This window comes from Schistocerca piceifrons, chromosome 4 (assembly GCF_021461385.2).
Source record: "Schistocerca piceifrons isolate TAMUIC-IGC-003096 chromosome 4, iqSchPice1.1, whole genome shotgun sequence".
Taxonomy (NCBI): domain Eukaryota; kingdom Metazoa; phylum Arthropoda; class Insecta; order Orthoptera; family Acrididae; genus Schistocerca; species Schistocerca piceifrons.
In genome coordinates, this window is record NC_060141.1 from 836,690,981 (window position 1) to 836,714,634 (window position 23,654).

A 23,654-nucleotide genomic window follows, 5' to 3' on the forward strand; every position below is an offset into this window, starting at 1 on the left:
ACAAAATTAACACTGAAGTCACCATGTATAACTAATTTCTGGTACTTATTATAAAGTGAATCGAGAAACCTCACTAGCTTGAGCAGAAAGAGTTGGGGGCCCTATAAGCAAGAAAAAATACAAGTTTAGTTTCATTAAATTCAACTGCCCCTGCACAACATTCAAATATCTGTTCAGTGCAGTGCCATGATACGTCTATGGACTCGAATGGAATACTATTTTTTACGTACATAGCCACTCCCCCATCCTGCAAGGAACTGCTTGAAAAACAGCCAGCTAATCTGTATCCTGGTAAAAGAAGCCTCTGAATTGTCAAATTATTTATGTGGTGCTCTCATATACCAATAATTTCAGAGTCAACATCTATAAGCAGTTCACTAACTTTATCTCTAATACCTCTTACATTTTGATGAAATACGTTAATTCCTTCTCTACTCGGGAACATGACGTCCTCTGACGGTGATTCCTTAGTTAGAGGGGCTTCCTTTAAGCAGGTATACCTATCAGCTGACTTCAATCTAAAAAAGGTGCAGCTCTAACACCAACTACTACAGGAATTTTTCCACGAGTGATCCCACCACCCCCTCCCACTACACTGTCACCTATAAGCTTTGCCAGCCTCCCCTCCCTATATCTTTTGAGGTGCAGGCCATGCCTAGTGAAACCTGATCTACTGATAAGACTGTACTGGCACAATTGCAATGTGACCCATCCCCTCTGCCACCAGTGCCTTCTCCAGCACCATGTTAAGGTGCCTAACAGCCGCATTAAGATGAGGCCAATTGTGATGCTGAAACGCTGCACGAAATGCACATAGTGTTATGTTTGGGTAGCTATCTTTACCAGGTCACCACCTACTTCACATTCCCTGTCCCTATCACGTACGTAATACTGTATGCATAATTTTCTTTGAACAAATGGAACAAGGAAGATAAAACTTTTAGTACTTTTTCTGCATGGAACGCATTATCGTATTTTACATCACTTTATACGGGATAAATTATTTCCCTTAAAGAGTGTTTTGCACTACGAGTAAGATTCCGGAACGAATTGTGCTCACTGTGCGAGGTTTCACTGTATTTGAATACTGCTCGTGAGTCTGGGATCTGTAACAAATAGGACTGATAGAAGAAACAGACAATACCCAAAAGTAGAGCAGAACATTTTGTCATATAATAATAAAGATTTTATTGTCTTTAGGCCATTACAGCAATTGACAACGTCAAATGAAGTTACAATTTATAATACAGTGTGATAAGGTATTGACTACTGAAATATTTTAGCTTATATTACAATAAATGTACAGTGGATCATCTGTTGGATTACTGCATTTTACAGTTGAAGAATTCATTGATATCATAGAACGGGTGGGCAATAAACCATTCATGCAGTCTTTCTTTGAATGTATGTTCAGGAAGATCCTGTATAGCATGTGGGAGCTTATTAAATAGTTTGTGCCCTGTGACTTCATAGCTATTTATTGATTTTGATAGTCTGTGGTAAGGCGTGTATATGTGTTTGATGCTTCTTGTGTTGCAACAATGTACATTTTCTCTACGTTTCACATCTTGTAGGTTCTTCTTCGTAAAGGTTCATTTAGTAAGTGCGAAAGCATCGAGGAGATGTCCAGTCAACTCAAATGGTAAACACTGCGAGAGGAGTGTCGTGTACCACAGAATAGCTTACTTTTAAAATTATGAGTGCGTACGTTCCCAGAAGTCAACTTCCCGGAAGTCCACCAGTATATCGATCCTTCCTTCGTACAGCATATCCCAACAGGAACAGTCAATATTCGGAGGTACGACAGGAATGATCGATTGAAGCAAAAAATTTTGTAGGAATGGGCTGTAAAATGTGCCTGTGGTCATACCTTAAAAGCTATGACCACTGGTTCATCTTAGCTATTTTGAAAAACATCTCTTCTACTGAATAAATGTTTGTAGCTCTTAAGCTATGCACTTAAGAGCCCCTGCTTACTGGAAATTTTTTCTTTGTTTTGATCCATACCACCACCTCTCAAAATGCGGAAAGCAGAGAGCTTGCAGTACAAGGGACTTTTTACACAATATACAGGGTGTATTCATAGCTCTTATGGTATGTACTTTAGAGCCCATGCTTATGTGACGTTTTTTGTTTACAATGATCGTTTCTGTCACGTTCCCAAATCCTGGGACACTCTGTAGATGCAGATGTGGATATAGGATAATGCTAGAATATTGCACACTTTTTACTTGCTTTCGGTCGGTACAACATTGAAGGTTTTTTCTTACCTCAAAAATAAGATGTGTACTGAAATTACTTAATTCTATTATTAGATACTGTGTGAATGTCACCCTAAATAGTTTATAACACTGGTTTGGTGCAAGTGGATTACAACTGAACAGGAAAAGAACTAAATACTACAGTTTAAAAAACCAAAATCAACGGACTTCCAAATTATCCATAAAAACGAGGAACTTGGAGAAGCAGAATCTGTCAAATTCCTTGGGGTATTTTTAGAAAAAAAAATTATCCCGGTCTTCTCATATAAGCCTATCTCAATGACAATACTGTTCTATGCAAGTGACACAAACACTAGGAAAGTTCTCCGAATGACATTTTCACTATGCAGCGGAGTGCGCGCTGATATGAAACTTCCTGGAAGATTAAAACTGTGTGCTGAACCGAGACTCGAACTCGGGACCTTTGCCTTTTGCGGGCAAGTGCTCTACCAACTGAGCTACCCAAGCACGACTCACGTCCCATCCCCACAGCTTCAATTCTGCCAGAACCTCATTTCCTCTCTTCTAAACTTCACAGAAAAGCTTCTGTGAAGTTTGAGTCTCGGTCTGGCACACAGTTTTAATCTGCTAGGAAGTTTCACTAGGAATGTTGTTTACCACAACTCTTTTGAATCTATTATTAGATATAGTATAATCTTTTGGGAGGGGGGGGGGGGGGAAGAAGTAGTGTAAATAGAATATTATTAGTTTGAAAAAGTATTAGTATAAATATATGAACTATTGATCCTACAGTGTCATGCCGACCTTTATTCAAAGGTCTAAAAATTTTAACTACTTCATGTATTTACATTTATGAACTGTTTGTCTTTGGCCATATCAATCCAGAATTATTTATGGGAAACCATTTTCAATTTATATATGGCACAAGAAACGAAGATAATTTTCTGTTGCTATATCATAGGCTAAAGCTCTACTCCCAGGCTCCTCAATAAACAGCTATAAAAATTTATGATAAATTAAAAATGAAAAACTTTCTCAGTATGGAACTAGGTTCACTGAAGATAAAATTATGCACCATCCTAGTGCAGAAATGTTATTGTTCATGCATGGAATTTCTGAATGACGGGGAAGATTCCTTTTGTAGAATAATGAAACAAATTTGTAATGATTTTTATAGATTAGGTTTCTTTCTACATTGTATGTACCTCTGGTACATTATTTACAATTACAAGCATCCTCTACTTTAAATCAATTATGTATGTCATGAGACAATAAAATTGTGATTCTGACACACACACACACACACACACACACACACACACACACACACACACACACACAGACATACACTTTCAGTGACTAGTCTCCTTTAATCTAAAAAGAGTTTAAATTCTATCAAAACTTTGCTAGAATATTATAAACAGCTTGATTCATGCAAGGCACACCCCCTTCAGCTTCAAGATACTGACATGAGGTTTTCAGCAATTGGTAGTAAGCACAGGGGCATCTAAATTTGTTATGGAGTGAACACAGTTAACCCTTTTCCCAATCATAATTTGTTTTAATGGAACAGCATACATTTTAATGGCAATCAAAACCTCTTTTTTTTAAATGGCAATCAAAATATCTCAAAAAGACGAGTATGGCGTTATACCACTCATAAATACTGGTGTTGAAATTTTTCATAAAAATATCTGTCAAATATGCTGGAGTTGAGAGGCAAGGTGGACTGTATAAAATAAATAAAAAATGTTATTTTAAATATGTTAATTATTCTATCTGTATGATGGTGATTGTGATTGCAATTGTATTTGCTTATCTGGAACGTGGACGTTTAATTATTCGGTATCAGACGCTTGACAATGGCTTTTTCGTAAAGGCAATGTTACTCGTAGTTGACCGTGAAATAAAACTGAATAATCGGACTTCGTAATTAAATCGTTTCCAAAGACTGCTGCGGTAGGTGCGGACTCATAATCTAAATCTCAATATTACAATAATTTGCCAGCCATGCCAATACGTCGTACAGAGGTGAATGTCTACTAAACATAAAAAAGTTACACAGTTAGTTAAATCAGATATATTCAATGAATAAGCCTACAGTTCATAATCCTACTTACTTTTATAAATATAAATTCTTTACAGAATCGAGTGCCTAGTGTGGTTGCAACTCGCAGTATTCTTCTATAACATGAAATATGGCGGTGTGCCAGACAGTAAAATAAAATACGTGCTTCTCGCACCACTTCAACCAGAGCTCTCCCCTTTCTTAATCAAACATAAGAGTAACGTAATTGTGCTTTTGTTTTATCAGCGACACAGCGCTGCAGTTGTGTGCCATAGGCTTTATTTATTTGTCACTGATTATTTATTTAATTAATATTTCGCGTTTCCGAGGAAACTCACGCTCGGCATGCAAATGTGCCTTTATATTGCCCCCTGAATTGCGAGGCGAAAGGACACACCTGCAGGCGAGCAATTCACCTAAAGGCACAAGAAAATCTAAGTTATCTACAACTATTTACATGACTTACATTCTATGACAGGTAACTTAGTTTTAAATTTACAATATTTGTTATAACACAATACAACTTAGATTGTTGAATGTTCTTAGTTACATAGTATTGTTTTGAAATACTTCAAAGAAAAATGTCCGTATTTTTCAGGTGCGTTGACCTATACACATCGTGTCGTTATTACAGTTCATATTCATCCGCTGCACAATAATTTTTTACAGGTTAGTATCGTCGTGGTAAAGTTTTTTGATCACAGTAACATCGTTGTATAACAACGTGATTAATACATAAGCGTGTCCATTTCTCATTTCCATTATAGTCGTAGTGATGCAGTTCGTTGTGACTAAAAGCATTGCTTATTACAGATCAGACGTGACCCGTCGAGTAATTGGTCCACGTGCAGTTCGTTTTTTACATTCCGTGGAAGCTTGGTTGCAGAACCTCGGACGGCACATAGCTGGCGTCGATCCTTGGACAGTCCAGGTAAGAGTGTCCGTCACATTTCGAGAACATTTCATTCCCTGAAGTTCCAACCAAAATTCTTCCACCCGTCGTGTTGTTTTCTGGACAGGCACTTTGTGTCCATTTAATCCAGTTAACATCTTGAAGTTGGGTACTGTAGTAATATCACTAGACGATGCACGAATTATGCACTTCACATTTTCAGTTTTTTGCTGAATATAGCTCACCTAAATGTTCGTAGTTATTAATCAAGGAAATCGTTCATCGCGTTTACATAGATACGCTGCATAATGAATGGCATTAACAGTTTCTTTCACATAGGTTTCCGTGTAGTTGCAGAGTTAGTAATGTTCGTTAATGTCCGTGAACAGTGGTTCACTATGCAATGTCTTTTTGGCACTCGTTTTGTTCAAATTTTTTACATAGTAACAGTTACACTATACATCAGTTAAAAAAATAAGTAATTATACATACACACGTCACATATTTTCTTAGCATAAACATAATATAGTTGCACATAAACATGTTTACATCATCATTACATCGCTATAGGTTATTACATTGTGTCACATTTGATTACATGAATTGCAGATATTTACATCCTCTTTAGCGGTTTTGCTGGGATATTATCGATGTTTTTTGTGATGTCATCTGAAATTAAGATAGGTTAGACACAACATTCATTACATCAGTAGGCAAGACCAGGCGTTTTCACTACTCAATAAATATTCAAAATAGTAAGAGAGAGAAAATGTTCGATTCCTCGCGTTTTGTGCGTGTGTGTAGAGTGTCTGTGTGGCCTTGACTACTGATAGATGCTCTTCGTGTTGAGAGATGTGCGTCTAATCTATTTCTCAAAGTAAAAGATCGCTTCACAGATGACGTCTGTTCGTTCGTCAGGTGTCACACCAAGTCAGTGGCACCTTCAGTAACAACTGTTCCGTGAAAAATTAATATGTCATCCACTGCTACGTAATCATAAATTTTACTTTAATATTCCGTCTTTCAGGTGGAGGCGCGCGCTGAGAGAAGAGTTCTTCTGTCTTCAACTGCGTCACTGGAACCGCTGAAATGAAAATTTCTATACTACTTATTATCTGTGTTGTAACAACAGAGTTTTTCGAGTTGCTTAGCAATATTTTGATGGGTATGACTTTGACATTATTCAGCATGAAATGCTCTAAGATCTCGGTGTGCGTATAGCCCAATAATTTTGTTAGTTCTAGGATGTTGTAACAGATACGCACCAGGATGCGGTATGTTATTTGTCTTATGGTAGAAGATCTTGTGAGGCTTAACTTCAATCTTGTACACATACGTGTTGATAACACCTAATCGTTTGGTAAAAACTTGTAAATATTTGGATAACACTTCCTGTAGTTTTATACGTTCATGTACACTGAGAGCTGTAGCTTCACTTATCTTATGATCAAGCAATGTTTTCAAGTCCATTAGCTCTGTGTCAGATGAGTGTGTTTGCATGTCTTGAATGTCATTGTCAAGTACTAACTGAACCTTGTACCCTGTACAGTGTTTGTCATGCTTTAGAGTTCTCCTGTCCAAATCAATAATAATTACACTGCCTTTATCATTTAAAATACATTTACCTTTGGAGAAGTCTATAATGCAGTCCTTCTCACTCATAATATCCATTCCTAATATGCAATTTGTCACAAGGTTTTGTACAACCAGGAATGGCCATTGTACGGTTCCATTACCTATTTTAACGTTTACAAAAACTTGCTTCGTAACCCTACATGACTTATTACCTAGTGCAGTAGTTATTTTACAGTTTTGGGCAGGAAATTCAGGCACAGGTTCCAATTCACACATCTTTTTATAGAAATTAAAAGACAAAACGCTCACAGCTGCACCTGTATCTAGGATAATACGTCCGCCGCTCGTGGTCTCGCGGTAGCGTTCTCGCTTCCCGAGCACGGGGTCCCGGGTTCGATTCCCGGCGGGGTCAGGGATTTTCACCTGCCTCGAGATGACTGGGTGTTCGTGTTGTCCTCATCATTTCATCATCATCCTGGAAAGTGGCGAAATTGGACTGAGCAAAGATTGGGTAATTGTACGGGCACTGATAACCACGCAGTTGAGCGCCCCACAAACCAAACATCATCATCATCATCTAGGATAATAGTAGTTGGAATCCCACCTACTACACCAGTAGTAGATGCTAAAACAATTTCATTTGTGTTTAAACGACATTGTGTACTGCCTTGTAAAAGTTCATCTGATATATTGTTATTGTGGTTGTATCTTATAAATAAAACAGGTAGTTTTTGTTTAGAATTACTCGGCATATCATTATTCTGTTGTTCAAGTGTGGTGTCAAATAACTGATTAACATTGAAGTCGCCCCCCAAGAATTCTTCAGCCACAACCTGGGGCAAAGTAGTGACTGTTTCTAGTTTGTTGGATTATCATTTGTACTAGGTACTGACACAGATTGAGGTTGTGCATCAGGTGTCATTTCTATTATATTCACATTCGGATATTGCCTATTATGATCTCCAAACTTTTGCGGTTGTTGTTGCTGTTGTGCATTATAACTTACCTGTCGGTCGTAAGGTATGCTCCAATTTTGTCCTGGTGGCTGCTGTGGTAAAGCAGAGTTTGAATGAAAGTACTGATCGTTACGAGTCCAACCTTGATGCTGTCTTGGCTCGTAGTTACTATTATTTCTATTTCTGTTTGTGTTTTTGTTATTACCTTTGTATCCGTTGTTACCGTTGTAGTTATTACCGCGGTGCCTTTTGTATGGATTGCCGCATGAAATGTTATTACTGTTGTAACTATTGTTTGTATTGGAATACGCGTGTTGATTTTGATTTCCGTACTGAGACGGCATGTGAGTTTGCTGTTTTTGTTGTACCGCGTATCCAACTGTGGGCGCGCCAGAATTGTGTTGGCAAGCCTGCATGTTTTGCATACCACTAGTGTAAACATTGTGGCTGCTGTTTTGCCGCGCGAAGCGCTGATCTTCAAGTAACATGTCAACCGAATCTAAAGCTGTTAAAAAATAATCTGAATCATCATCCGGGATATGTAGAAGTTTTTCCTTAATGTTGAAAGGCAATTTGGCCTTCAACGCTCGGAGTATATCATGTGTTGCGACTGGTTCGTCTAAAAAATGTCCCATGCTCAAGTATTTTTCAAAATATCTGCGTAAGTTACCATTTTTACTGTTAAAAGTTTCAGGTTCTAAAATTTGTCTTCTGAGTCGCTCCTGGACGGATTGCGACCAGAATTTGTTCAGAAAAGCACGCTCAAACTCACTGTACGTGGTACATACGTCAGCTTGACTGTATGCCCAGACAGCTGCATCGCCTTGGATGTAACCGACAATATATGAAATCTTTTTCCGGTCACTCCAAGTGCATGGAAATACGTTACTAAAAGATTTAAGAAAAATCACCGGATGAATGGTTCGTTTTTCTGGGATAAAAATCTGAAATTGCCTGTGTTTCATTAAGCTTTCATCTTCCTTCGCATTGTGATATGGATTTATTCCACTGTAATTACTGGTATGTTCAGCTGGCGAGTAATTACGATAATGTTGCTGTGGTTTACCATGATAATAGCTTGTGTTTGTGTTTGCACATCGTGGTATGTGTTGTAGTCGTGGTGTGTTTTGTTCTTGTGTATTTGTCGTGTGCGGAATGTGTGTATCATACTCGAATGTATATTGGTTTTGAACTGTACATTTTGACTGATATTTTCGTTACATTCAGACTGTAGTTGATCGGTGAATTGTCTCATGGGTGCAGTGACGGATTGTACTGCGTCACTGATCAGCTGTTTGTTATTAGTAATGTATTGCGCTACGGAGTCGTGCACAATTGTTGGTAAATTTTCACGTAAGCATCTATCAAAATGTTTGTCTTTGTTCTCAACCCAATCATGAAATTCTTTATTAATATTTTGAAAATGAGCTGTGGCATCTGATTGTAAGATGTCAGTCAGGTGTTGTTCAACATTGTCAAATTTATTCTGTACGTCAGTAATTCGTTTTTCAAGGTTGTCATGTACTGAAGGATATGTTTGAATTTGTTCAGTAAGAACTTCACACGTGACATTAAGGTTTTTTACTTGTGTCTGTAAAAGTGCTACGTCAGTTGTAGTCTTTTCTTGTCTCATATTGAGCTGGGAAAATTTAGTACTGAGTTCGGTCATCTGTTTGGTCAGTGTGGCGTCTATAAGTTCCACACGCTTACATAAAGTGTCATTACCTATCTTGATTGCTATGAGATCAGATTTGATTTCGTCATTTTGTGTTTTTAACTGTTCATTTTGTGTCTCTAATTGTGCCTTTAAGGTTGCCATGTTTTCGGCGTTTTGTTTCATTAGCATTTGTAACATGTCGGCAATGTTTACCGTTTGCAAGTTCTCTGCCCCCGCCGCTTCATTAGACGTGACGTCATGCATTAACATGGGCTCTGATTGAGATTTTGAAATTTTTGTAGTGGACGGCCTATCGTCAAAATTTTCGTCAACACTTGCGTCAATGTTTGATGAATCGTCACTACCGGTTGCTGTCGTAAAGTCATTTTCTAACACTTGTCTCACGTCCGAGTCGGATTGCGTCTGAATAGTACGTCCTTGCTGTTCCATTTTTGCGTATTGTTTTCTAGTTATTACCATGCCACACATGATATATGTTTCAAGAAAATTTTTGACACTGATTTTAAAATAAAATGTAGTTGAGCATGAATCGCTCGTAGCAACAATGGCTGTCTGTTAATTTAAAAATATAAACTGAATTTGAGATTATTGGTAATGGCTGCTGGCCATGTTACATGATATCGTACAGAAGTCGGCCATATTGTACACTCGTGTATTGGTATTGTTGCATACGTTATTGTTTAGGGAAAAGTACTGAGAATGAAATTTATCACTGAAACTGTTATGCAGAAAAGAAACACTACAGAATTTACTGAAAAGCTAATACACTGAATTATACGTCTGGTCAAGCCTACCAATGCAAAGATGCTGCGTCTTACCTTATTTTGCTGGAAGTTTCATTGCGTCTTCCCGCAAAATTTCAGAATTGGAAAATATCTTCAGATTTTGTTATCTCTCATACATTGACGTCCAGGTCCAGAAAGTTGATTTTTTACATGAAACAAAGAGAACAATGTAACAAATGACAAAATAACAAGTCCGACACGCAGTCGCCAATATAAAATAAATAAAATAAATAAAAAATGTTATTTTAAATATGTTAATTATTCTATCTGTATGATGGTGATTGTGATTGCAATTGTATTTGCTTATCTGGAACGTGGACGTTTAATTATTCGGTATCAGACGCTTGACAATGGCTTTTTCGTAAAGGCAATGTTACTCGTAGTTGACCGTGAAATAAAACTGAATAATCGGACTTCGTAATTAAATCGTTTCCAAAGACTGCTGCGGTAGGTGCGGACTCATAATCTAAATCTCAATATTACAATAATTTGCCAGCCATGCCAATACGTTGTACAGAGGTGAATGTCTACTAAACATAAAAAAGTTACACAGTTAGTTAAATCAGATATATTCAATGAATAAGCCTACAGTTCATAATCCTACTTACTTTTATAAATATAAATTCTTTACAGAATCGAGTGCCTAGTGTGGTTGTAACTCGCAGTATTCTTCTATAACATGAAATATGGCGGTGTGCCAGACAATAAAATAAAATATGTGCTTCTCGCACCACTTCAACCAGAGCTCTCCCCTTTCTTAATCAAACATAAGAGTAACATAATTGTGCTTTTGTTTTATCAGCGACACAGCGCTGCAGTTGTGTGCCATAGGCTTTATTTATTTGTCACTGATTATTTATTTAATTAATATTTCGCGTTTCCGAGGAAACTCACGCTCGGCATGCAAATGTGCCTTTATAACTGGGATGTAAACACAGTCAAATTGGGCTCTTCTGCAAGGGAGTGTATTGTGTGCAGTGAGAAGAAGGACTGAGGCTGATAAAATGAAACACATTTCCTCTTCGTTTTGGCACTACAGGTCTCGGTGGACCTCGAGCTCCTCAATACTCTTCCTCCATACGTATCTGTTCTCTGTTTTTCTCCTCCATCAGATCTCTATCTCATTAAGGTCAGTGGATACAGTATCCCGCCATCTAGCTCTCGGTCAGCCCTTCCATCTGGTGGAACACAACCTGTCTTTCATTATTCATTTGGGCATCTTGTCATCTGCATCTTCCCCACAAATCCCAACCAGAGTATGCTTTCAGAGTTAACAATATTAGGGAAGGACATCTCGACACGGCTATCACTTGTCGGTTCAGAAGCATGACGAAGAGGAACTTCTTACTTACTTCGCTACACAGTATTTTGCACTCGGGCATTAGGCGGTGTGAGAGAGAAACAACCAAAGCATGCAAAGTATAAAAGCTGTACATTCAGAAGTTCATAACTGTATACTATCAGAATTGTGGCCCAAACTTTAGTGCAGGCTCGATTGCTGAGCAACTACAATTTGTGACCACACTGAGGACTTCTCAGTGAGGAGAATGCAGCATTTTATCTCAGATGGAGTGCCGTCGGCAGGTGTAGAAGTAACTTCAAGTGTGACTGAGGGAAGTGCGTTAATGAACTGGCACACAATAGTAACAGTAGCCTGTAATGGGCTTAACACTACACAGAAGTGAGACATATCCCTACGTCTTCTTACCAACAAATGATACTCTAAATAAAAGTAATTTATAATAACAGAACATACAATAATACACTGAGGCCACGAAAGTCATAGGATACCCTTTAAATTGCTGACGGACCTTCTTTTACCCGGCACAGTGCAGCAAGTTGACATGCACTCGACAAGTCACTGGAGTCCTCTACATCTACATCTACATCTACATCCATACTCATACTCCGCAAGCCACCTGACGGTGTGTGGTGGAGGGTACCCTGAGTACCTCTATCGGTTCTCCCTTCTATTCCAGTCTCGTATTGTTCGTGGAAAGAAGGAGTGTCAGTATACCTTTGTGTGGGCTCTAATTTTATTCTCAGGGGCTCTTTGCATGATAAACGTAGGAGGGAGCAATATACTGCTTGACTCCTCAGTTAAGGTATGTACTCGAAACTTCAACAACAGCCCCTACCGAGCTACTGAGCATCTCACCCGCAGAGTCTTCCACTCGAGTTTATCTATCATTTCCGTAATGCTTTCGCGATTACTAAATGATCCTGTAACGAAGCGCGCTGCTCTCCGTTGGATCTTCTCTATCTCTTCTATCAAACCTAACTGATACGGATCCCACACTGCTGAGCAGTATTCAAGCAATGGGCGAACAAGCATACTGTAACCTACTTCCTTTGCTTTCGGATTGCATTTCCTTAGGATTCTTCCAATGAATCTCAGTCTGGCATCTGCTTTACCGACGATCAACTTTATATGATCATTCCATTTTAAATCACTCCTAATGCATACTCCCAGATAATTTATGGAATTAACTGCTTCCAGTTGCTGACCTGCTATTTTGTAGCTAAATGATAAGGGATCTATCTTTCTATGTATTCGCAGCACATTACACTTGTCTACATTGAGATTCAATTGCAATTCCCTGCACCGTGCGTCAATTCGCTGCAGATCCTCCTGCATTTCAGTACAATTTTCCGTTGTTACAACCTCTCGATACACCACAGCATCATCCGCAAAAAGCCTCAGTGGACTTCCGATGTCACCCACAAGGTCATTTACGTACATTTCCTCTGCGGAAGTACTGAGCCGCGCTGCCTCTGTAGCTGTTTACACAGTAGTTGCAAAAGCGTTGCCACAGCACAGTACTGTGCACAGCCCAACCTCTCGATAACGTCCCACAAATGTTCAACGAGATTTGCATTTCAGGCATTCCGGGTGGCCGAATTGTTCACTCGAGTTGTCCGGAATGCGGTCCAGTGATATGGTACATTGCCATCCATAAAAATTCCATCACTGTTTGCAAAAAAGAAGTCAATGAATGGCTGTAAATTGTCTCCTAGTAGCCAAAGAGAACTGCTCCAATGGACCAGTTTGGTTCCGTGTGAAGACAGCCCACATCATTGTGGAGCCACCACCAGCTCGCACAACACACTGTTGGCAACTCGGGTCCGCGACTACATGGGCTACGTGCCACACTCAGACCCTACCGTCAGCTCTTACCGACTTAAATCGGGACTCGTCTGGCCGGGTCACAGTTTTCAAATAATCTAACATTCGACCGATATGCTCACGAGCCCAGGAGAGGCACTGCAGACAGTCTCGTACTGTTAGCAAATGCACCCGCATCGGTCGTCTGCTGCCGTGGCCCCTTAACGCCAAATTTCCCTAACGGACACGTCTGTCGTATGTCCCCGATTCGTTTCTCCAGTTATTTCATGAAGTGTCGCTCGTGAGTAAGCAATGACAACTCTGAGCAAATGCCACTGCTCTCAGTCATTAAGTGAAGGCTATCGGACACTGTGTTGTCCACGGTGAGAGTTAATGCCCTAAATCCGGTATTCTCGCCACACTCCAGACACTACCGATCTCAGAATTTTGAATTCCCTAACAATTTCTGAAACGGAATGTCCGACGCGTCTAGCTCCGACTACTGTTCCACATTAAAAGTCCGTTAACTTCTGTCATACGGCCATAATCACGTCGGAAACCTTTCGGCAGGAATCGGCTGAGTATTAATGACAGCTCACCGATGCACTGCCCTTTTATACCCCACCTGTATACGTGCACATTGCTATTCCAGTGTAAGTCTAATATAAACAGGCACATATTGTGTGCTGGTTTTATTTTTATTGCACATTTGGTGGGCCATATCTACATCTATGTCTACACAGATATTCCACAAGCCACTGTACAGTATGTGGCGGAGGGCACTGTGTACCACTACTTGTCATTTCCTTTCCTGCTCCACTCACAAATAGGGCGAGGGAAAAACGACTGTCGATATCCCTCCTCGTGAGCTCTGATTTCTTCTATCTCATCTTCGTGGTCCTCACGCACAATGTATGTTGGCGGCAGTACAATCGTTTGGCAGTCAGTTTCAAATGCAGGTTCTCTAAATTTCCTCAATAGTGTTTCTCAAAAATGACATTGGCTTTCCTCCAGGAATTCCCATTTGAGTTCCCAAAGCATCTCCATAACACTCGCACATTGTTTGAACCTACTGGCAACAAATCTAGCGGCCCACCTCTGAATTGCTCCGACGTCTTCCTTCGGTCCAACCCGGTACGGATCTCGACCACTAGAGCAGCACTCGAGATGAGGTCGCACCGGTGTCCTATATGCAGTCTCCTTTACGTTCGAACCACTCTTTCCTAAAATTCTCCCAATGAATCAAAGTTAGCCGTTCACCTTCCTTACCACAGTTCTCACACGCTCGTTCCAGCTCGTACCGGTATGCGATGTCACGCCCAGATATTTAAATGACTCGACTGTGTCGACCAGGACACTAGTAATACTGTATCCGAACACTACGGGTTCGATCTTTCTACTCTGTTCTCTGCCAGATCTCTCGCTAAAGTATCACATCGGTAGTTGTTGTATGCGTCGCGTGTAGATCTCACAGACACACGAATCTCTACTGACCTTCACTTGTCGTCAATTATGCACTCGCTTTTGAACCGAGAGTGCAACAGCCTCTACTTCCACAGCATCCGACGAATTTTGTTATTAAACCGTGGTGGGTCTTTTCCATTGTTTTCTGCTTACTAGCCATGTAACTCTCCAGACCACGATTTACAATAGGCTTATACTTTGGCCATAATTCCTCAACATCCATGGTACTGGAAGTAAATGATGCCAATAAACAGTCTAAGTGAGATGTTAATAACTGCCCATATGCTCTATCGAGCAGAAACTCTCTCCTAGCCTTCTTGACTGAATTAATAACTTTCGTACTCATAATTGCTACAATGACATCACGATCGCTAATCCTTGTTTCTGTACTGTCTCTGTCAATAAGGTCAAGACCGTTTATTGCTACAAGGTCTAAGATATTTCCACTGCATGCGGGCTGCCGAGCTAGCTGCTCGAGACAATTTTCAGAAAACATGTTCACAGGTGTTTCGCATGACTGGATGTCTGTATATTCCCACAATGAATCGACAGACATCCCAGTCTATTCTCGGTAGGTTAAAATCACCTTCAGTTAGTACTACACGATCTGAGTATTTATGCATGAAGGTACATTTTCTTCTAATGACTCTTAGAAGTGTCACAGCAGAATTGGGTGGACAGTAAAAACATCCAACAATTAACTTGGTTTCACCTACACCTGTTATATGTGACTTCTTTGTCACACCCACTTCGACCTCAGAGACAACATTTTTGTCAACTGCAACGAATACTTCCCCTCCTATGGCCTCTAATCTGTCTTTCCAATATACACTCCACAGTTAGCTAAATATCTCTTAACTTTACTCTTCACGTTTCAGCTACCTCTCAGCCCAAGAATAATTTGAGCGTGAGAACTTTCCTGGAGGGCAGTACATTCAGGTACGTTATTACGAAGACTTCGACAGTTTACTCATAAAATTGACAGGCAAAGTGTCTTTATTCTGAACGCCGTTTGACTCCCCTCGATGCTTATTGAATGGTGAGTGTCCGTCAGAGCACCTCAAACTACTGCCTAGCCAAAAAAATCCCATGTGCACTCCAGAATTACTCTGCTACCTTAGTAGCAGTTTCCTTGTGTGGTGCAAATTGTGTAGTGGATACTGAGCGATGACACGCATCTTCGGCATGGGACTGCAGTTGCAGCAACTTAGTGAGAGGAAACAGCTGCTCGGACATGGCAGTAAGCATTACGTGGGTCGCCATCCTGCCCTGGAGATGTGCAATGTTCTCAAGAACTGTTATATCGACAATAAAAATGGTGAACTGGAAGGGAGATACATTTCTGAATTTGATATCAATCTTTTATGAGCAACGATAAAAACATTTGAATAGTACAAGTTATCAATGTACATAAAGTATAGGAATATATGTCGCATCTTCAGTTGCAAATTGTGTGAAAAGTTTAAAATTTAAAAAATGTTATCTGTTCTACATCACATTTTACAATTAAAGTAATTATTACAATATCACTGATGAAGTCTGGGAGATTAACATGGGAAGTACAAGGACGAACTAATGCTATGCAGGTGTAATTGAGAAGTTCATAATAGTTTTTAAAAAAATTTTACCTTGCACTGATACTGAATGGTGGCCATTTTTATTTGTAATCACATGGTGGTTTTTCAATTTGGAGACCAGGAAGTAACAGCTACATCAAGAATCTCAGACTTTTTGCAGATTACGCAGTCATCGAATTGAGTGCTATCCAAAAACATATCCAGTCAGATACCTATATACGATTTCAAATTGTTGCACAAATTGGCAGCTTACTTTAGGGCCAGTCCTAATGAAGTGATCCAATAAAAATTAAGTCAGTTGCTTGACCATTTTTAAATATTTTGATTTTTTATGGGTGACTACCCTGTAATTGAAAAGTTCAAAATAGTTTTTAAAACAAATTTTACCTTGCACCGTTACCGAATGGCAGCCATTTTTGTTTGTAAGCACATGGTGGTTTTTCAATTTGGAGACATTAGGTTAATTTTAATATCACTGCACTGTGCTAAGTTACAACACTGCAACTGACATGATTGTTTTTAGAAAAGTCTCCTCTACAACATTGTTTATTACCCAAAATATCCTAAATTCAAAAATAACCAGTCAAAATAACCTCCAAAGTTTGGTATTGAAAATTTAGAAAAGCCACTTTTTAGGCTCATAAATGACAACCAAGAAACAATTTTTTTTCTAGTTAGACATCATAAACTACTAGCCTTATATAGAGCCTTATACAGAACAAGAACACTGACAAATGTTTCCTTAATTTTTATAAATATTTGAAATTTGAAAATCTTAATTTTTTGTAAAGTGTGGGACTAGTTATCCTTGGTGGGACTGATTGATTTTTGCACATTTTGTGCACCTATATGATAGCAAAGTACTGTAAAAAACTCAACATTGACATTTGACTGTGAACGTAGATACGAATTTTTGAAAATGAGGAAATAATTCCCATCACATTACAATTGATCTTATGGCTGTTGCCTAATTCATGTGTGATATTGGCTAGACGTAATCAATTTGAAGTTAAGGTACTGAATTATATGCATAAACTCTAAAGTACGTTAACTGAAAATATTTATTTAAAATTTTTCAACATAATACAAATGTTGAGTTCAGTAATTTTTCAAGATGTGGTGCTTCTGAATACTAGTAGTTTCTGTTAAGACCACTTATTTCTTCAGACAGCTTGAGGGATATAGAATAAGACCTCCCAGTTGTTGTGGCAAGTTCAAGAACTGAAATCATCATGATCATCATCATCGTCATTTAAGACTGATTATGCCTTTCAGCGTTCAGTCTGGAGCATAGTCCCCTTTATAAAATTCCTCCATGATCCCCTATTCCGTGCTAACATTGGTGCCTCTTCTGATGTTAAGCCTATTACTTCAAAATCATTCGTAACCGAATCCAGGTACCTTCTCCTCGGTCTGCCCCGACTCCTCCTACCCTCTACGGCTGAATCCACGAGTCTCTTGGGTAACCTTGCTTCTCCCATGCATGTAACATGACCCCACCATCTAAGCCTGTTCTTAACCTCAACCTTGTGATAAGGTAACCTGAATCCACCCAGCTTTCGCTCCCATACAACAAAGTCGGTCGAAAGATTGAACGGTGCACAGATAACTTAGTCTCGGTACTGACTTCCTTCTTGCAGAAGAGAGTAGATCGAAGCTGAGCGCTCACTGCATTAGCTTTGCTACACCTCACTTCCAGTTCTTTCACTGTGTTGCCATCCTGTGAGAATATGCATCCCAAGTACTTGAAACTGTCCACCTGTTCTAACTTTGTTCCTCCTATTTGGCACTCAATCCGTTTATATCTTTCCCACTGACATTACTTTCATTTCGGAGATGCTAATCTTCATACCATAGTCCTTACATTTCTGATCTAGCTCTGAAATATTACTTTGCAAACTTTCAATCGAATCTGCCATCACAACTAAGTCATCCGCATATGCAAGACTGCTTATTTTGTGTTCACACATCTTAATCTCACCCAGCCAGTCTACTGTTTTCAACATATGACCCATATATAATACGAACAACAGTGGAGACAGGTTGCAGCCTTGTCTTACCCCTGAAACTACTCTGAACCGTGAACTCAATTTACCGTCAACTCTAACTGCTGCCTGACTATCCATGTAAAGACCTTTAATTGCTTGCAAAAGTTTGCCTCCTATTCCATAATCTCGTAGAACAGACAATAACTTCCTCCTAGGAACCCGGTCATATGCCTTTTCTAGATCTATAAACCATAGATACAATTCCCTGTTCCACTCATAACACTTCTCCATTATTTGCCGTAAGCTAAAGATCTGGTCCTGACAACCTCTAAGAGGCCTAAACCCACACTGATTTCCATCCAATTGGTCCTCAACTAATAGTCGCACTTTCCTTTCAACAATACCTGAGAAGATTTTACCCACAATGCTGATTAAAGAGATACCTCTGTAGTTGTTACAATCTTTTCTGTTTCCATGTTTAAAGATTGGTGTGATTACTGCTTTTGTCCAGTCTGATGGAACCTGTCCCGACTCCCAGGCCATTTCAATTATCCTGTATAGCCATTTAAGACCTGACATTCCACTGAATTTGACGAGTTCCGACTTAATTTCATCCACCCCAGCTGCTTTATTGCACTGCAATCTATTGACCATTTTCACCACTTCCTGAAATGTGATCCTATTTCCATCATCATTCCTATCCCATTGTACATCGAAATCTGAAACATTACTGATTGTATTTTCACCTACATTGAGCAACTCTCCAAAATATTTCCTCCATCTGCCCAAGGAATCCACAGGATTCACAAGCAGTTTTCCTCCCTTTCGAAGACTGCTAATTACACTCCAGAATGGTTTTCCAGCAGCTTGACCCTAAGTCTCCAACCTGTTTCCAAAGTCTTCCCAAGATTTCTTCTTGGATGCTGCAATTATCTGTTTGCCTTTGTTTCTTTCTTCAACATAACTTTCTCTGTCTACCTGAGTTCTAGTATGTAGCCATTTTTGATACGCCTTCTTTTTCCTTTTACAGGCTGCCTTGACTGTGTCGTTCCACCAAGCTGTTTGCTTCATCCTACCTTTACACACTACTGTTCCAAGACATTCTTTAGCCGCTTCTAGTACTGTGTCCCTGTACCTTGTCCATTCCTTTTCCAATGACTGTAATTGACTACATTCAACTAACTGGTACCTTTCTGAGATCGCTGTTATGTACTTGTGCCTGATTTCCTTATCCTGAAGTTTCTCCACTCTTATCCTCCTACATATGGACCTGAACTCCTGCACTTTCGGCCTCGCAATCCCAATTTCATTGCAGATTAAATAATGATCAGTGTCGTCAAGGAATCCCCTGAATACACGTGTGTCCCTCACAGCCTTCCTGCCTTCCTGAAGTCCTTAAAAACTTTGTCACTATTCGATTTCTTGAATGGTGTTATTGGGCCAGCAGGGTGGTAAAAATGCACAGAAACATAATTATTTTCCAAACTTATGACTTTCAACCTCTGCATGCCACCACTGTCTATCACACACACATGCTCCTGTGTCATTCAGTGTTAAAGACAGAGAAGTACTTTTACTGACACAATGATCCTGGTAAATTTCGGTATCTGATGTTTTGTAACATCGAACTTAGTATTCTGCAATTCCAAGGTATCTAGATTAGATTAGTACTTGTTCCATAGATTGTGAATATGACACTTCGTAATAATGTGGAATGTGTCATAGATATGACATTAAATAAAATATTACATGACACTCAATATTTTTAATTTCTTTTAGGGGGGGGGGGAGGGGGCGGGGGGAGAATGACCCACTTACTATATCCAAAAATTCATCTAATGAGTAGAAGGAGTTGCCATTAAGAAATTCTTTTAATTTCCTTTCAAATGCTATATGGCTATCTGTCAGACTTTTGATGCTATTAGGTAAGTGACCAAAACCTTTGTGGCAGCATAATTTGCCCCCTTCTGAGCCAAAGTTAGATTTAACCTTGAGTAGTGAAGATCATCCTTCCTCCTAGTGTTGTAGCCATGTACACTGCTATTACTTTTGAATTCATTCGGATTATTAATAACAAATTTCATAAGTGAATATATGTATTGTGAGGCTATAGTGAAGATCCCTAGCTCTTTAAATAAGTGTCTGCAGGATGATCTTGGATCAGCTCCAGCAATTATTCTGATTACACGCTTTTGTGCAATGAACGCTCTTTTACTCAATGATGAGTTACCCCAGAATATGATGTCATACAAAAGCAGAGAATGAAAACAGGCGTGTTAAGCTAATTTACTGAGCTGTATATCACCAAAATTTGCAATGACCCTAATAGCATAAGTAGCTGAACTCAAACGTTTCAGCAGATCCTCAGTGTGTTTTTTCCAGTTCAACCCCTCATCAGTGCATATACCTAGAAATTTTGAATATTCCACCTTAGCTACCGATTTTTGATTGAAGTCTATATTTATTAATGGTGTCATTCCATTTACTGTGTGGAACTGTATATACTGTGTTTTGTCAAAGTTTAATGAGAGCCCATTTGCAGAGAACCACTTAATGATTTCCTAAAAAACATCATTTACAATTTCACCAGTTAATTCTTGTCTGTTGGGTGTGATAGCTATACTTGTATCACCGGCAAAACGTACCAGCTTTGCATCTTCGTGAATATAGAATGGCAAGTCATTAATATATGTTAGGAACAGCAGAGGACCCAAGACCGAACCTTGCGGCACTCCATTCTTGATTGTTCCCCAGTCTGAGAAATCGCCAGTTTTTTGCATATTATGTGAACTGTTTATTTCAACTTTCTGCACTCTTCCAGTTAGGTATGATTTAAACCATTTGAGCACTGTCCCATTCATACCACAGTACTTGAGCTTATCTAGAAGTATTCCATGATTTACACAATCAAAAGCCTTTGATAGGTCATAAAAAATCCCAACGGGTGACTTCCAGTTACCCAGCCATTTAATATTTCATTAGTGAAAGTGGAATTGCATTGTTCCTTTAATTTCTATACAGTTTTCAGATCTGATTTGAAGTGTTGTTTCTATATGAAGCACTATCTCTTCTTTCTTGATGGGAAAATAGGTGATATCTTTAATATTATGCTTGCAAAAGGCATACATATCCTCTTCTGTAAGAAATTTGTCTGTGGTCTTTCTTTGTATGCTGGATTTACTCACTTCACATTTTGTTGTACCTCCTACTTCAATGTTCGGTCTCCAAGCCAAAATCTACTTTGCGGTTGCAAAGATTTGAAAATTCTTTTTGTTCTTGTATTGACTACCACTTCTATCTCAAAAGTGTATGAGCTTCTCAGCCTTGGACAACTTTTCTTTTATGTAATTTGTTACATACACATGGAAAACCAAAGTGCTGTGCTCCAAGCAGTTACTTAGAATGCAAATTGATGAACTGCAAATTTCGTCCTCATTTTTAAAGTACAGAACAAATGGATGCACTGTCACCTGGTCATTGACCCAGTGGTACCCTTGTATTGCATCATGAACCACAAACGTAAACTAAAAACTTAGTTTGGTATTTAGAAACATAGTGGTGACTTTGTGATTCTCTAAGTTATCAATTAAAGATTCAAAGTACTCTTCCTGAGATTTAATCACTTAAGCATTTCAGCACTGCAGTTGTGACCCACTGTCTCAAGGTAGCACTGTCAGATTCGCTAAACAATTCGAGAGCAGTTTCATTATTGTAGCATTTATCATACAAAATCATCATGCAGTCATCATTGTTAGTGTCACAGCCTGTTAAATCTAGTAACTTTTTGTAGATAACATCATTGGGGTTTTGCACCCATAGTCACCAGTCTGACGTTTTGATGACATAAACATGGCTCTAAGTCTTTTCTAATATTGTCTGAAATTCATTGTACCTTGCTTTCAATAGCTGCTTTTATTTTTCTGCAACTCAGTTTTCTTATTTTTGAGGCACAAGATATTTCTACATCAGGAAAAACAAAATCCAATTTGCTAATAGCTTTTTCATTAGGAACCAAAATGTCATTTACAAGATTACACAGTTTTGGTCCTGGATTCATCACAAATATTTTTGAATAACAATTTGGGCATGGGGAATTTCCAGGATTTACATTAAGTTTCATTTGGGTAGCTGTTTTACTCTCACTTAGCAAGGACAGATGTTCAAATTTTATTTCCCTCGAACCTTTAGTAAGTGGCTTTTTATAAACTTTGAATGGATCAGAGCATTTTTTTTTTCCAGAAATGTGATTGTATGTCAGAACATATTTTCCCTTAAGATACTCAGAAACTGGTGATACAGAAGACCCTACTTGTTATTTTAGACAAAGTTTGTCTATCTTCATCAAAGTCACTAACATATTTTACATTTTTTGAAACTGAACCATACACTGTTTTGTGACACACTTAACTTAGAGCACTGTTCATCCATTTTATTGCATTCCAATTAGGCTTTTAAATTTATTTATTATTAAATTTTAAAATTATTTTAGTTGATTTCAAATTGCACTAAAAACAAAATTACATAAAATATTCTATGCTCTCAATGAAGTATGTAGATCCATACTAACAGAGGTTTCTGGACAGACCGGCTAAAACAATACCATACCCAGCAAATGTAGTGGGGGAACACAGTTTATGTCACCGACTACTGGGCTGCAGTACAGACTTGTAACTACATCTACATCTACATCTACGTCCATACTCTGCAAGCCACCTGACGGTGTGTGGCGGAGGGTACCTTCAGTACCTCTATTGGTTCTCCCTTCTATTCCAGTCTCGTATTGTTCGTGGAAAGAAGGACTGTCGGTATGCCTCTGTGTGGGCTCTAATCTCTCTGGTTTTATCCTCATGGTCTCTTCGCGAGATATACGTAGGAGGGAGCAATATACTGCTTGACTCTTCGGTGAAGGTATGTTCTCGAAACTTCAATAAAAGCCCGTACCGAGCTACTGAGCGTCTCTCCTGCAGAGTCTTCCACTGGAGTTTATCTATCATCTCCGTAACGCTTTCGCGATTACTAAATGATCCTGTAACGAAGCGCGCTGCTCTCCGTTGGATCTTCTCTATCTCTTCTATCAACCCTATCTGGTACGGATCCCACACTGCTGAGCAGTATTCAAGCAGTGGGCGAACAAGCGTACTGTAACCTACTTCCTTTGTTTTCGGATTGCATTTCCTTAGGATTCTTCCAATGAATCTCAGTCTGGCATCTGCTTTACCGACGATCAACATTATATGATCATTCCATTTTAAATCACTCCTAATGCGTACTCCCAGATAATTTATGGTATTAACTGCTTCCAGTTGCTGACCTGCTATTTTGTAGCTAAATGATAAAGGATCT

At 39.0% G+C, this 23,654-nt stretch overlaps 1 protein-coding gene across 2 annotated transcripts in view; it reads right to left on the reverse strand.

The window, feature by feature from the left end:
- The window catches only part of LOC124794883 (F-box/LRR-repeat protein fbxl-1-like), a 131,094-nt gene that overhangs the window by 82,511 nt on the left and 24,929 nt on the right, over positions 1-23,654 (reverse strand). Inside the window, exon 1 of one of the 2 annotated variants that reach the window (XM_047258578.1) lies at positions 10,210-10,270. The exons of the other annotated variant lie outside the window; for it this stretch is intronic. The gene's annotated coding sequence lies outside the window, so the exon portion shown is untranslated. Of the gene's footprint in view, positions 1-10,209; positions 10,271-23,654 lie in introns of those variants that run through there. 2 annotated transcript variants of the gene reach the window in all.